Source organism: Lutjanus erythropterus, chromosome 19 (genome assembly GCF_056507025.1).
Source record: "Lutjanus erythropterus isolate fLutEry1 chromosome 19, fLutEry1.hap2, whole genome shotgun sequence".
Taxonomy (NCBI): Eukaryota; Metazoa; Chordata; class Actinopteri; order Lutjaniformes; family Lutjanidae; genus Lutjanus; species Lutjanus erythropterus.
This window is the reverse complement of record NC_139335.1, coordinates 29452702-29465114: the sequence shown is the minus strand read 5'-3', so window position 1 is coordinate 29465114 and position 12413 is coordinate 29452702. Positions and strand designations below refer to the sequence as shown.

Here is a 12413-nt window from a genome sequence, read left to right as displayed (position 1 = left end):
AAACGCCAACGAGTGCCACCAGATGACGGAGCCATGCCGGTATGCTTTAATACAGAACCTTAACCAGTTGCTCAATCCAGTATATTTGACATAACATTTGGCAGTTGCTAATTTTAGTTATTTCTAATGTCCTGTGATTTTTGTTATTGAATTTATGCTGTGTTCTATTAACCTTGGAAGTGGGAGCTGGGAATGACATCACACCTGAGTTGGTGGCGTTCCAATAAACAAGTTGGAAAGTCAAAAGAAAAAAAAGTAGAAAGTGAATAAGTCAGCAATGCATTTTGCAGTATTTTGCACATACAAACACCATTGCAACATGTCCACAGATAGAACCTGGACTGTGCTGTGTGTACAAGACACAGAATAAAGACAGAAGTGCTAATAAACAGTATATACTACAGCTTCCACTACTGCAGCCATCTTAGAGGTCTTTTGAGGCCGGGGTTGTTGAGGTTTGTCCTTTCTGAGCTGGAAATCCGATTTCAGGGGGTGTTCCAATTGAAATTTCTGACTGGGACCTCAGAAATTCTGACTTCTATGCACAAATGGAAAGTACAATTATTTTTCCACAACTTAAGCCACTTTAAATCAATGCAGTGAAATCAAATAGCAATTGACTCACATTTTCAGACTTGAACGAATGACTCAAATACTGTATTTCAATTATAGCAATGTTTTAATTTGTTCATTCATATATATTAAAGAAGCTGGTTTTGACTGTGTTTATGGTGTATTTATTTAAAATTGTACTAGTAGTAATAAGCTTAACCCTAGACCCATTCAGAGATTTCACGGCTAATCCCTGGATCTCCACTGATTCTAACCAGCCCTGTTTTCGTATGTGAATACAAGGATACCTCACAGGAAAATCATTTTATCTTCAGTTTCATACAACAAGCTAATTTTTCTTCTGGCTAGTTAGCCAGCTCACTAAATGCACATGTTAGCAGGGCCGTTTCTTGCTATATGCAAACTGTGCAGTTGCACAGGGCCCCTGAAGTCACCAGGGGGCCCCCCAAGCAGTGTAATGTAAGTCCAGATCAGTGGGGAAGTACTGTAACATGCAGCGCTGATTACCTGATTAACTCACAGCAGAGCACAAGACAGAGAGAGACAGAGAGATCAGGATGAATGAGGTGTCGATGTGATATAAAAACTTTCTTTGATCACCAAGCCAAGTTCTTTTCTATAATGCTGTGGTTTATCAGTGAAGTGTATGAACTACACTGCGGACCAGAGTCTGTTAACAGTGAGAAGCAGACAGTTATATGTTCGTCAACAAAACATCTGTATTTAGGGAAGCCCATTTGTGCCAGTGTGATGGAACAAAAGCAAAAAGATATCCTGATTCTGTAAATCCTGTGAGTTTTCAAGAGTTTCCTGATGCAGATTTTTTTAGATTGATATATTAAAAGGTTAAATGCATTCCACTGTCACTTTTGCCTGTAGCGAGTCAAACTGTGCCGTACTGATTTGCCTTTCCATTGCCTCTTATACCGCACTGAGCTGTGCCAATTTCAGCATGAGACGGACGATCTCTGGAGCGTGGCCAAAGAACACCCAGCCCACCTCCAGGCGGGTTGTGGCAACATCCTGCCAACTGCAGCTAAAAACTGTGACTACCCCCTTTTCTGCCAAACAAGCGCACTGCTGGTAAAAACCCAACATTTCCTGATTTTTCTGTTTCATAATAAGAGCTTTTAAATAACAAAATAACAGGGGGTATTTATGGTGAAGAATTTAAAAGGAAATAAAGTGTTCAACTGACATTGTACAGCTGCGACTCAACAAGCTAAGCTCATCTGTAGTTCAAAGACACACCTTCTGAGTCAGCAGTGTGTGTGAGGGTTTGGAATCCCCCTACCATAGACTCACAAAATGAAGCCTCTAAACCACATTTTGCATAAAGACTCCCAAAAGCTAGAAACTACAAACAATAGCCACTTTCCAACTTGGTGCAATTTGTAGTTTCTGAGCTCACTACCAACCATACCAGTCGCCATCTTGAATGGACCACCCCTCTGGACGAGCTTTGTCAAGTTTGAGAAATGAACCCTGGTGATCTTATGATGAGTTACAAAGTTAGTTTGAAAGATGAGGCCATTTAAATAGCACAATCTAACCATTATTGACGTCCGCATTCATTCTTATATGACAGGGGAGACCTGGGATGGTAGTAACACTTTTTGCTTGAGCACAGTTGTTCATGCTAGATTTGTCAAACTTTGATACACAGTGCCTATCCCACTGGGGTGGTCTGTAACACAAGCTGGGGGTAGATGTAACAATGAGAGGTAATTTGCAATTTAAAGTGATCAAAAAAGAAAGATTATGACTAAAACTATGGCTAAAATTAAGGTTCCACTGACTTAATCTTGACTAAAACAAAAGGCTAAAATGTGACTGAAACTCACTAAAATTTTCAGCAAGAGACTAAAACTGAATTAAAAATTGCCATGGTGAAACGCCCTGCATGTTAGCCATGTATATATTCTTATAGCACTTATTGACATTGCAATATTTATCAATCAAAGCTCTCATGCCATACAGATGTAGATTCCATCTTCTGCTGGTGCTCAGCAGCCTCACTTCTCTGTTACAGATGCAACACTTGGTACGGGATCCTTTTCACGCTTTCTTCATCTTCTCTCACTCTGATTTCCACCTGGCAGTTTTCACATGCCAAGCTAATGACATCTGTGTTCTTGGAAATCTTTTGCTCAAGGGCTTGAAAACTCAATATTACAAAATGTCAGCATTAGAAATTTCCTCTCAATCTCCTGTTTATTTGCAGTAGACTTATTTTGGTTTCAGGCTCTTGGCTGATGAATCTAGCTAAGCTAAACTAAGTGTTAGCCAGCACAGTGAGTGGCAACCAGGATTTCAACATTGATTAATAATTGAAAACTTGGTCTTTTCAGCCTCTTTTCAACCAGCTGAAATGTGGTTACAATATCAATGTGTCACAAAACACAAACTTTTTAAACGATTCTGATAATTTGTTCAGTTGTAGGTTTAAAGAGAGACCATATTCATTACCGTGATGGTATTTTGCCACAGTCATATCTTACTGGAAGGTGAAATCTGGTCTACACAAAGACGTAACTTCAACACATGTAATGTTTCATATAAACTCTCATAAATACAAACTATCAACTGTGTGCTGCCAACAAGAAGCTTCATCATAATGGGATAAATTAATGTAAAATAAGAAACTGTGCTTACTGCTGTAATACACATGTGCAAGGCGTTAAAGCTTAGATAGCTACAAAGGTATATGAAATGGAACTTGCACAGAAGTTAGTCTTCAGGCCCTCCTGCCAGAGGCACCATTTCATGTCCCCAAACATAACACAATAGTTCCCGTAGGAAAATTTTGTTTCTTGCGATCATCTTTTTCTTTTTTTGTCTTAAGAGAAATAAATTCTATACTTATTTAAGGCTCACTGAAGTGTCATCTGTTTTTCCTAAAACCCTCCTATAGGAGAAAAAAAGGAAGAAAAGACAAACAAAAGAAAAGCAGGAGATCTTTTGCCGAACACAAGGGTGTCACAGAGGTTTCTCTTTGATGACCGTGTGGAGCAACAAGACTTTAATTTGAGACAAATTTAACGTCTCATTTAAGATGACCAAGTTTTATTTTTCAACAGGATGTAGATTTGTTTAGATTTTAAAAACAAAAAAAGTTTACTGTGGATTTTGTTCAGCATTGCAGTAAGGACACAAAGGTGTGGGACGGACGAGTTTAGATCACTGTAAAAATTAGAAAGCTGAGAAAACTGCAATAGATTTTTGAGTTTTGAGCCCAACTCAAATTCTTAAGTTTTGAAAAAGTTTTACCAACTACTGATCTTTTGTTGAGATAATTTACTTTTCTTCTTTAGAAAAACTTTGCTAAGAAAAAAACTTTGAAAAACTTTGAATTTTAGAAACTCAAAACATTGTATTTAAAAAAAAAATCAAGAGCATTTGGGCTCAAACCTCAAAAATCTACTGCAGCACACTGGAATTTTCTTCTCAATTGTTTTTATTTTTTTATTTTTTTTTTACAGTGTGTAAATGATCAATAAACCAAAAATAAGTTTTTAGCAAGGGGTAAAGTAATATTTATATGAAACTATTCCATTTGAAATGATGTCAGAAGCTAATTTTATTAACTCTTTTTTCACATATCTGAACACTGAGGCCACAGCTGTGTGACATGAAAAAAAGTGGTGTTTGGACCCATAAAATGCCTCATAAATGTTATTAAATCATATTTTTCAGTCAATATTTTTTTAGCAATATGTTTAATAACACTGAGTATATATATTTATCAAGCATCATGTGAGAAATTTTAACAAATATCCAGAATTGAACTGTTGGGACTTTAAAGTGCCAGTTTTTTGAAGAAACACAAGCGCATGTGTTGCAGCCAAATCCACAGAGCAGAAAAAAGTTTTCAGTCACACTCAGAAGGTTTTCCCGACCTTTAAGCTACTTAGGAGGGAAGGACTGTATGTTAAGTGGTTTAAGAGATCATTAACTGTCATATTTAACATGATAACGCACAGAGATGTCATGGAGGCCACGGAGAGCGAAAAGGAGCTGATGGCATCAGGGCTGAAGCATCACCTGCTCAAAGACAGATCACAGTGCTGCACAGATGAGAAGGAGAGAGGTTGCGTCACTGACAGACGCTGACGTCATTGTGTTTGTTAATAATACGCAGCTCGATGCGGCTGATCAGCTCCCGTCTCCCACAGGCCCCACCGCGCACACAAAGAGCTGGAGCAGCCAGCGCCATCACCCACACCGCCCGGTCCCTCTGCAGTGAGAGGAGCCGAGGAGCCGCAGTAAACCCTCCACCCCAACATCCATCATCCATCACAGGCACAAGCTCCACACACACACACACACACACACACACCCTCCTGCCCCGGCCTGTGTTCTCCTCTTACCTCTCACATCAGATTGACTCGATCATTAATCCATGATCAGACGCTCTGATCTCTGATCTGATCTGATCGCTGCCTCTCGATCACGTTTCCCCAACGCTGCGGCGCACAGAGGAGAAATAAATAATGATTAGGAGGCAGCCCTGCCCGTCATGTCCTAGCGGGAGGAGAGAGATGCGCCCGCCGAGCCCATAGAGACGAGAAGAGACCCGGGTCCACAATCCAACCGGTCCAACATGCACAGCCTCCTCTGCAGAGCGTCCAAAATCTACACTGAATCACTCCTCTGCTGTGTTTTCGATCGCTTCTAGTCCTCCTCCACAACACAGCGGCCTGTCTCTCTGTCTCGTAATTTCTCCTGCACGCACACACACGCACACACACGCAGAGCGGAGCGGAGAGGAGAGGAGCAGCTCAGTCTCATTTAAAGAGATAGGACAGAGAGGGCAGCTGGAGCAGCGCTGTGTGTGAGTGTGTGTGTGTCGGTGTGTGTGTGTGCGCGCGCGCACATTCACTCTGTCTGCTGCTGCTTATGTAACCACAGCAGCAGCTTCTCATTGTTCTGCAGCTCAGCACACACACTCATACTGTAAATGAAGCACGGCTCTACCTGCCCGCATGTGTATGTATGTGTGTGTGATTGCGGCTGCAGTGGCGTGCACATGCTCTCTAAGGGCCAGGGGCTACATGTGCAATGGGCCCCTCTTCTGAAAACTGTAGAGCTTGAGATTTGCACAGTTTATTATTATTAATATTATTGTTGTTGTTAATGTTGTTATTGCTATTATTATTGATTCATTAACTTTTTTTTCATTTCAGGCCCCCACATATATTGTCCCTCTCACTGCCAACTCCTATTGTTTGATGCATAGAGCGAAACTTGTTAAGAAAAATCCTGTAATCAGGATCAGGTTTGGATTCAGGTTTGGCTTTTTGCTGGACCCAACTTTTCAGGAACGCTGATGTGGCTGAGAGAATCCACCAACTGGGCTGCAGTGAGTTTAGGTCGACTGAGTCCGTATGTCTCACATAAAAACACACACTCTCAAAGGAGCAGTATGTAGGATTTAGTGGTGAGCTTGCAGATTGCGAACACCTTGTCTTACCCTCCGCTTCCGAGTGCGTAGGAGCACAAAGTCGAATTAAAAAAAAAAAATAACAACAAAGCCTAACAAATGAAACAGAGGTCCAAAACACAAGGGGTGACACAAAGGGCAATGATGAACTGACATAGTAATAGAGAAACACAAGGACTAAATAGACAAGAAACTAATCAGACGCAGGTGAAACAAATGGCAGTCAATGAAAGCGGGGAAAGGACGAAGACAGGAAGTAAAGTCAAAGAAACAAGAGGGAAGGAAAGAACAACAAAATGAAACAGGAAATGACCAAAAATAATCCAAACCCAAACCATGAGTGTAACATAACGTAATGGGGCGTAGCGTAACGTAACGTGAACAGACTTACTGTAAACCAAACCATTTTCTTTTCCTAAACCTAACCAGCTACCAACTCTTGAAAAATGTCAAAGAAAGAAAGAAAAAGAAAGGAAACAAGAAACAAGAACAAGATAACTAATGTCGTATGGGTGAAAATACAAAAACAGTATTTGCAGTATAAACCAATTTAAACAGTATAAAAGTCTGTGCAAAAGATTCCTGAGGGAGATGAAGTGATAAACAGTTGTGCACATGTGAATGCATACTTTTGAATTGTGGACAAAACAAGACATTTGAGGATGTCATCTTGGACTCTGGGACAGTGATCAACATTTTCTGATATTTTATGGACCAAACAACTGATCAGTTAGTGGAGAAAATGATCAATAGGTTGATAGATAATGGAAAGAAATTAGTTAATAAAGTTCAAATAGTATAGCAGAGGTATTGCTGTTAATGTGTGTGGTCAAACCAAAATATAAGTATATATTTTTAATAAGTATTAGTAATTAGTATAAGTAATTAGTCCAAATACACTCAGAAATACACAAAACTAATGACTGAATGAACAGTCCAGAAACATAAACTGGTGGTTTTTTGCCTGTTGTTGGGATGAAAATGGAAGGCAAAAGATGACAGAAGAAAATTAAAGAAATTAATAAAAAAAAAAAAAAAATCCAGAACTTTCTCAAATTATTTGCTTTATATTTTGAAATCTGTCACTTTCCCCAGCTGGGGGCTCTTAAAGTTTTTCAAATAATCCACCTGAAAGCGAAAAATCCCTCTTTGCTTCAGCTGCTCACAGTTCAGCTCCACTCTGAGACCATAACCTGCGATGTGAGGTCAGAGGCAGTCGTGGCTTCATGTTAGCAGGTTTTCAGTTTGGGAATCTCTGCCGTGGACCTCCTCCTGGGGGTCTGCCCTGTTATGGGCATCACCTCGATCAGGAAGTGACGCCATGGCTCAGTGCCTCTCCTCCTCCTCTGTTTGTTCTGTATCTTCCAGGCGAGCATGGCGCAGCTGCCTCTGACTCTCTCCATGTCTTTCTTTGTGTGTGTGTGTGTGTGTGTGTGTGTGTGTGTCTCTCTCCAAAGAGGCCGCGAGCTGGAGAGCTTTCTATTTATAGAATCCTACCCGCCTGTTCAGCCTCCCACCCCCTTCAGCACAAAGAGTTACACCCACAGACACACACAAAGCATCCATGGACAACATGCATGCAAGAACAACACACAGGGCGTTGCATGACAACATACAAAGCACACACACATAAATATATATACTGAAACTGAAAGTGAATTCATGCATTTACACTGTAAATACAGACACTCAGTGTGCACACATGAACAAATGCAGATTTTAAAATGTCAAGTGCAAAGCAAAGCATAATAAAACCCCAGAAACACACATCAATGTGCACATGCTACAGCATTAATAATGCAGGATTCTGAGTGGAGAAAGAGGAACACTGCCTGGAATGGATAGAGGGGGAGGGGGGCTCTACAATGTAGCATGACAATTACAACTGCCGTTTGTGTGTGTGTGTGTGTGTGTGTGTGTGTGTGTGTGTGTGTGTGTGCGTGTGCGTGTGCCTATCACTGTCAGACACATATAAACAGTGCAAACACCACCATGTTGCAGTTCCAACAGTCTGCAGTCTTACCTGATCTTGTCTGTCCTGGATGTGTCACGTGATGGACGGGTGGATGCATGCTTGTTGCACGGCGTAGATTTACATTAAAACTAGTGTTCTGCAGAGTAAGGTGTGGTTTGATGGAGCGCGGCAGTTTTAGCCCATCATACAGTAGACATCCTGTGGAGTTTCCTCCAAATAGTCACAGTTGTGTTTTTACGTTCAGTGTTTCTCACCAGCCTCTAGTTTCATGACAGCGTGGAGGGCGGTATGAGCAAAGCAGACAGTAATTTCTATAAACAAACATCTGCATTTGAATGCAGAATCTGTAGGCAAAGAACAACAAGTTCAATGGGTTGTTTTTTTTTTTGCTTTGGGCATGTAGATTTGAGCCAGACTGGGCAATTAAGTCAGAAATCTACTCGCCCACATGTAACAGGATTACTTCATCTGGATACAAAAAACAAGGTGTCTGAATTCCATTGCAGTTGCAGATGAAAAAGGTGTAATCAGATTACAGATAAATATAGTAAGAACTGGGATTACATACACTTGCCAATTCATTATCATGGTCTCTAGTGAAAAAATGCTTCACTTGGTGGAAATTTCAACATTTTTTGCCCTTAAATCAATTAATCAATAAACTGTACAAACTAATAAACCTAACAATGAACATAAAACACTTGGAGCTGTGACAATTAATCTATTATTAATCAGCTACTAAATTAATCTGTGTCCACATTTTTCAATTGATAAGATCATGACAGGATTAATTAATCAATTATTGATTTTTAGTCATCTTTAATGTAAAAAAATCTAAATTCTCTGATTTCAGCTTCTTAAATGTGAACATTTTCTGGTTTCTTTACTCCTCTCTGACAGTGAACTGAATATTTGAGTTGTGGACAAAACAAGACATTTAAGGACATCATCTTTAGCTTTGATCAACATTTTTCACCATTTTCTGACATTTCTTGGACCAAACATTTGATAAGTTAGTTGAGAAAATAATCAACCATTTAATCGATGATGAAAATAACTGTGTTGCGTCCCTAAAAACACTATATTAAGTGAATTTGGTCCAAATGTTGCCAAAAAATAGACATTGAAAATTTGGCTGTGTTTAACATGTCCAGTTTGGTCCAAACATAGCCCAAAATAGGTGTTGAAATTTGGGTCTTGTTTGGTTTGTCCAGTTTGGTCCATGTATGTCATCAGTGTAGCCAAAGAATAGACGCTGAAAATTGGGCCGTGTTTAGTCTGTCCAGTGTGGTCCAAATGTAGCGCAAAAATTAGAAATTGTTTTTAGCCCGTCTGTCTTTTCACATTTCACTTTCAGCGTTTTTTAGATGACTGGCAAAGCCGTCTTTCAACGGCTTTTCAACCAAACTTTGCTGGGTGGGACGATAATAATAATAATAATATTATTATTATTATTATTATTATTATAATAAATGTGTCTCTCTGATAGTAGTTCGACCAGGAAAGGACACTCAATTCTTCTACTGTCACTCAAAACAATGAGATCCTTTTGGGGTTACTGTCTCTTTAAGAGAAGGGGAGCCACCATTCCTTCAGTAATGAGGAGCTCTGCGACGCATTCCTCAAACAAGACGAACAGGCAGTGGATTTTGGGAAAGTGATACACTGCTTCACACCAGGGGAAGCTTGACACATCAGTGATCGGCCTCATCCCATCACAATTGAGGTGGTATCACCTGACAGTAATGTTCCACAGATGTTTTGAAAATGTCATTCTTTAGGTTTTTAGAAATCTGATCATCATAGTCAAAACGGCGTGAAGCTGAATGAATGAACACTGATCCACAAACAGACAAACACATGTGCGCTCGTATAAGAGCACACACTGCAGTGAAGATGACTCAGCCACTAGCGCTGATGCCATGGAAACACTGCCTCTTTGCAATCAGTCTCTTAGTAACTGTGCGGTTGCTGAGGAAGGAGCCCGAGTGTAGGGCTGTGTGTGTGTGTGTGTGTGTGTGTGTATTATGACACCGGCTAGTTCATTGAATGGATACTAAAATTAGAGCAATTATGAACAATTAACATTTGAAATGCATTTTGGTTTTTTAAAGGTAACACACCAAAATCTTCTTTGACAGAGAGGGGGGTTATAACTTAAAGGGATAGTTTACCCAGAAATGAAACTTCAGTCATCATCTACTCACCCTTGTGTTGATTGATGGTCACTCTGCAACTCACTCCAAAATAATCTAGATTTTACACATGCTTTTCCAATGCCTACAAGTGTATTTTTGTCATAGGTGTTAAGTGTTTCAGCAGTAAAGCTGAAAAATAGTGTTATACCCCATTACACTTAACATCCAGGTTTGTTCACCCAAAAATGAAAATTCAGTCATTGTCTACTCGCCCTCAACCCAACTGAAGGTCAGGTTTAGATTTTTGGTCCACATAAAGACTGGTAGAGTTTCACAGGAAAGCAGAGTTTCCAGAATCTCCCATTTAGATGAACAGTGACCAGTTTTCAAATGGAAACAGAAAACATGCAGTGCCTCCATAATGCTTGTCTGATGTAAGCAGAAACTAAACCTGACCTTTAATTGGCGTGAGGGTGAGTAGATCATGACTGAATTTGCATTTTTGGATGAACTTCCCTTTAAGAGGGGAGTTAAATGTGAGAAAATGTGTTTGCATCAATCGTAACAGTATATGTGTTTAAATTTGCAGAGTGAATTTGTGGAATGGTCTTGATCTAGAAGTCAAGCAAAGTAAGAATATCCAAAATTTTAAGAGAATGTACAACATTTTTTTTTAGGATGAGGAAGAGGCCATGTTTGAGTCTCTTTGATGATGATTATGATTATGGATATATAAACAGAATGTAAATACAGATTTTGTCCGTATAGAGAAGATGAACATAGAGAGAACTTGCCTATTTAAGCTGCGAATGGACACAGTTATTTATAAGTGCAGTGATTAAAGGACCAGTGCAGCATTTAGCAGTAAGCTTGCAGATTGCAAACACCTTGTTTGACCCTCCCCTTCCAAATGTGTAGGAGAACCAAAATGAAAAATGAAAGACCGTAACTAGATTCAGTGCTTGGTTTGTTCGTTCTGGGCTACTGTAAAAACATGGCAGTGCAACATGGAAGAGAAGCCGCTCTGTTTTTGTAGATATAAAGGACTCGTTCTAAGGAAATTAAAACACAAAAAACAAGATTATTGTTGTCAGGTGATTATATATGAATGAATCATGCTTATGAATTATATGTTCCATTTCTGCCACATTCTGCCATTAGAGCCCCATAAATCTTATAGACTGGACCTTTAAGGACAAAAGATGATAATTGCTGTTGCAGAGCCTGGCAGTCTTTTTCTATATTTTAAAAGTGAAAATGAAGTTAAAAAGATGGTTTGTCTGGTGAGAGGAGTCATGAACAATCTTATGCTGTAGACTGCAGAGAGGGGTAGTTAGCTCCTGCAGTTTGCACCATTTCGTCCAGATGTTTCCTGTGTTGTGCTTCCATACTATGCAGTTTTTCTGGAGGTGAGGATGCTCATCAGTAGTAGTAGTAGTAGTAATTTGACTGTAGTGCTATTATATCACGTAACACCAGTGATCTCAAAATATTTTCAGATAAATTTACTAATTACCTGATAAAAAAAATGTAGTCAGTAGCGTAATCCAAGTATCACAATATTAAAGTAATGTAACTTGATTACTTTCCGTTAGTTCTGGATTACACTGATGTAAAATATGGTGAAATAATGTATTTAGGGCTGCAACTAGCAATTATTTTCATCATCAATTAATCTGTCGATTATTTCACACCTAACTGATTGGTTGTTTGGTCCATAAAATGTCAGAAAATTGTTAAAAAAAAAAAAAAAAAAAAAAGTCAAATGAATTTGGACTTTTTTTATTAAAAAATGACTAAAAACGATTAATCGATGAATGAATCCTGTCTAGTCGATTGAAAAAGATTTTTAATTTTCTAGTATTATTTTTAAAGTCTTCCTGTTATGATCTTTTTCAGTATTGATTAATGTGTCAACCATGTTGATCAGTTTGTCCCAAAGTCCAAGAAGATGTCCTCAAATGTCTACAGCTCAAAGATTCAGTTTACTGTCAGAGAGGAGTAAAGAAACCAGAAAATATTCACATTTAAGAAGCTGAAATCAGAGAATTTGGACTTGTTTTTCATAAAAAAAAAAATGGCTCAAGATGATTTATCAATTTTCAGAATGGATGCAGATTAATTTAATGATCAATTAATCGAACAGATTAATTGATTAATTGTTGCAGCTTCAAGTGTTTTATATTCATTGTTAGGTTTATTAGTTTGTTCAGTTTATTGATTGAATATATTATATATATATATTGATTTAAGGGCAAAAAATATTTAAATTTCCACTCAGTGA

General features: G+C 38.9%; 1 protein-coding gene across 1 annotated transcript in view; it reads right to left on the bottom strand.

Moving 5' to 3' along the window:
- Positions 1–5358, bottom strand: part of fbxl16 (F-box and leucine-rich repeat protein 16) — a 43448-nt gene extending 38090 nt beyond the window's left edge. The window contains exon 1 of the mRNA XM_084744776.1: positions 4944–5358. The gene's annotated coding sequence lies outside the window, so the exon portion shown is untranslated. The remainder of the gene's footprint in view (positions 1–4943) is intronic.
- Positions 5359–12413: the final 7055 nt, after the last annotated feature.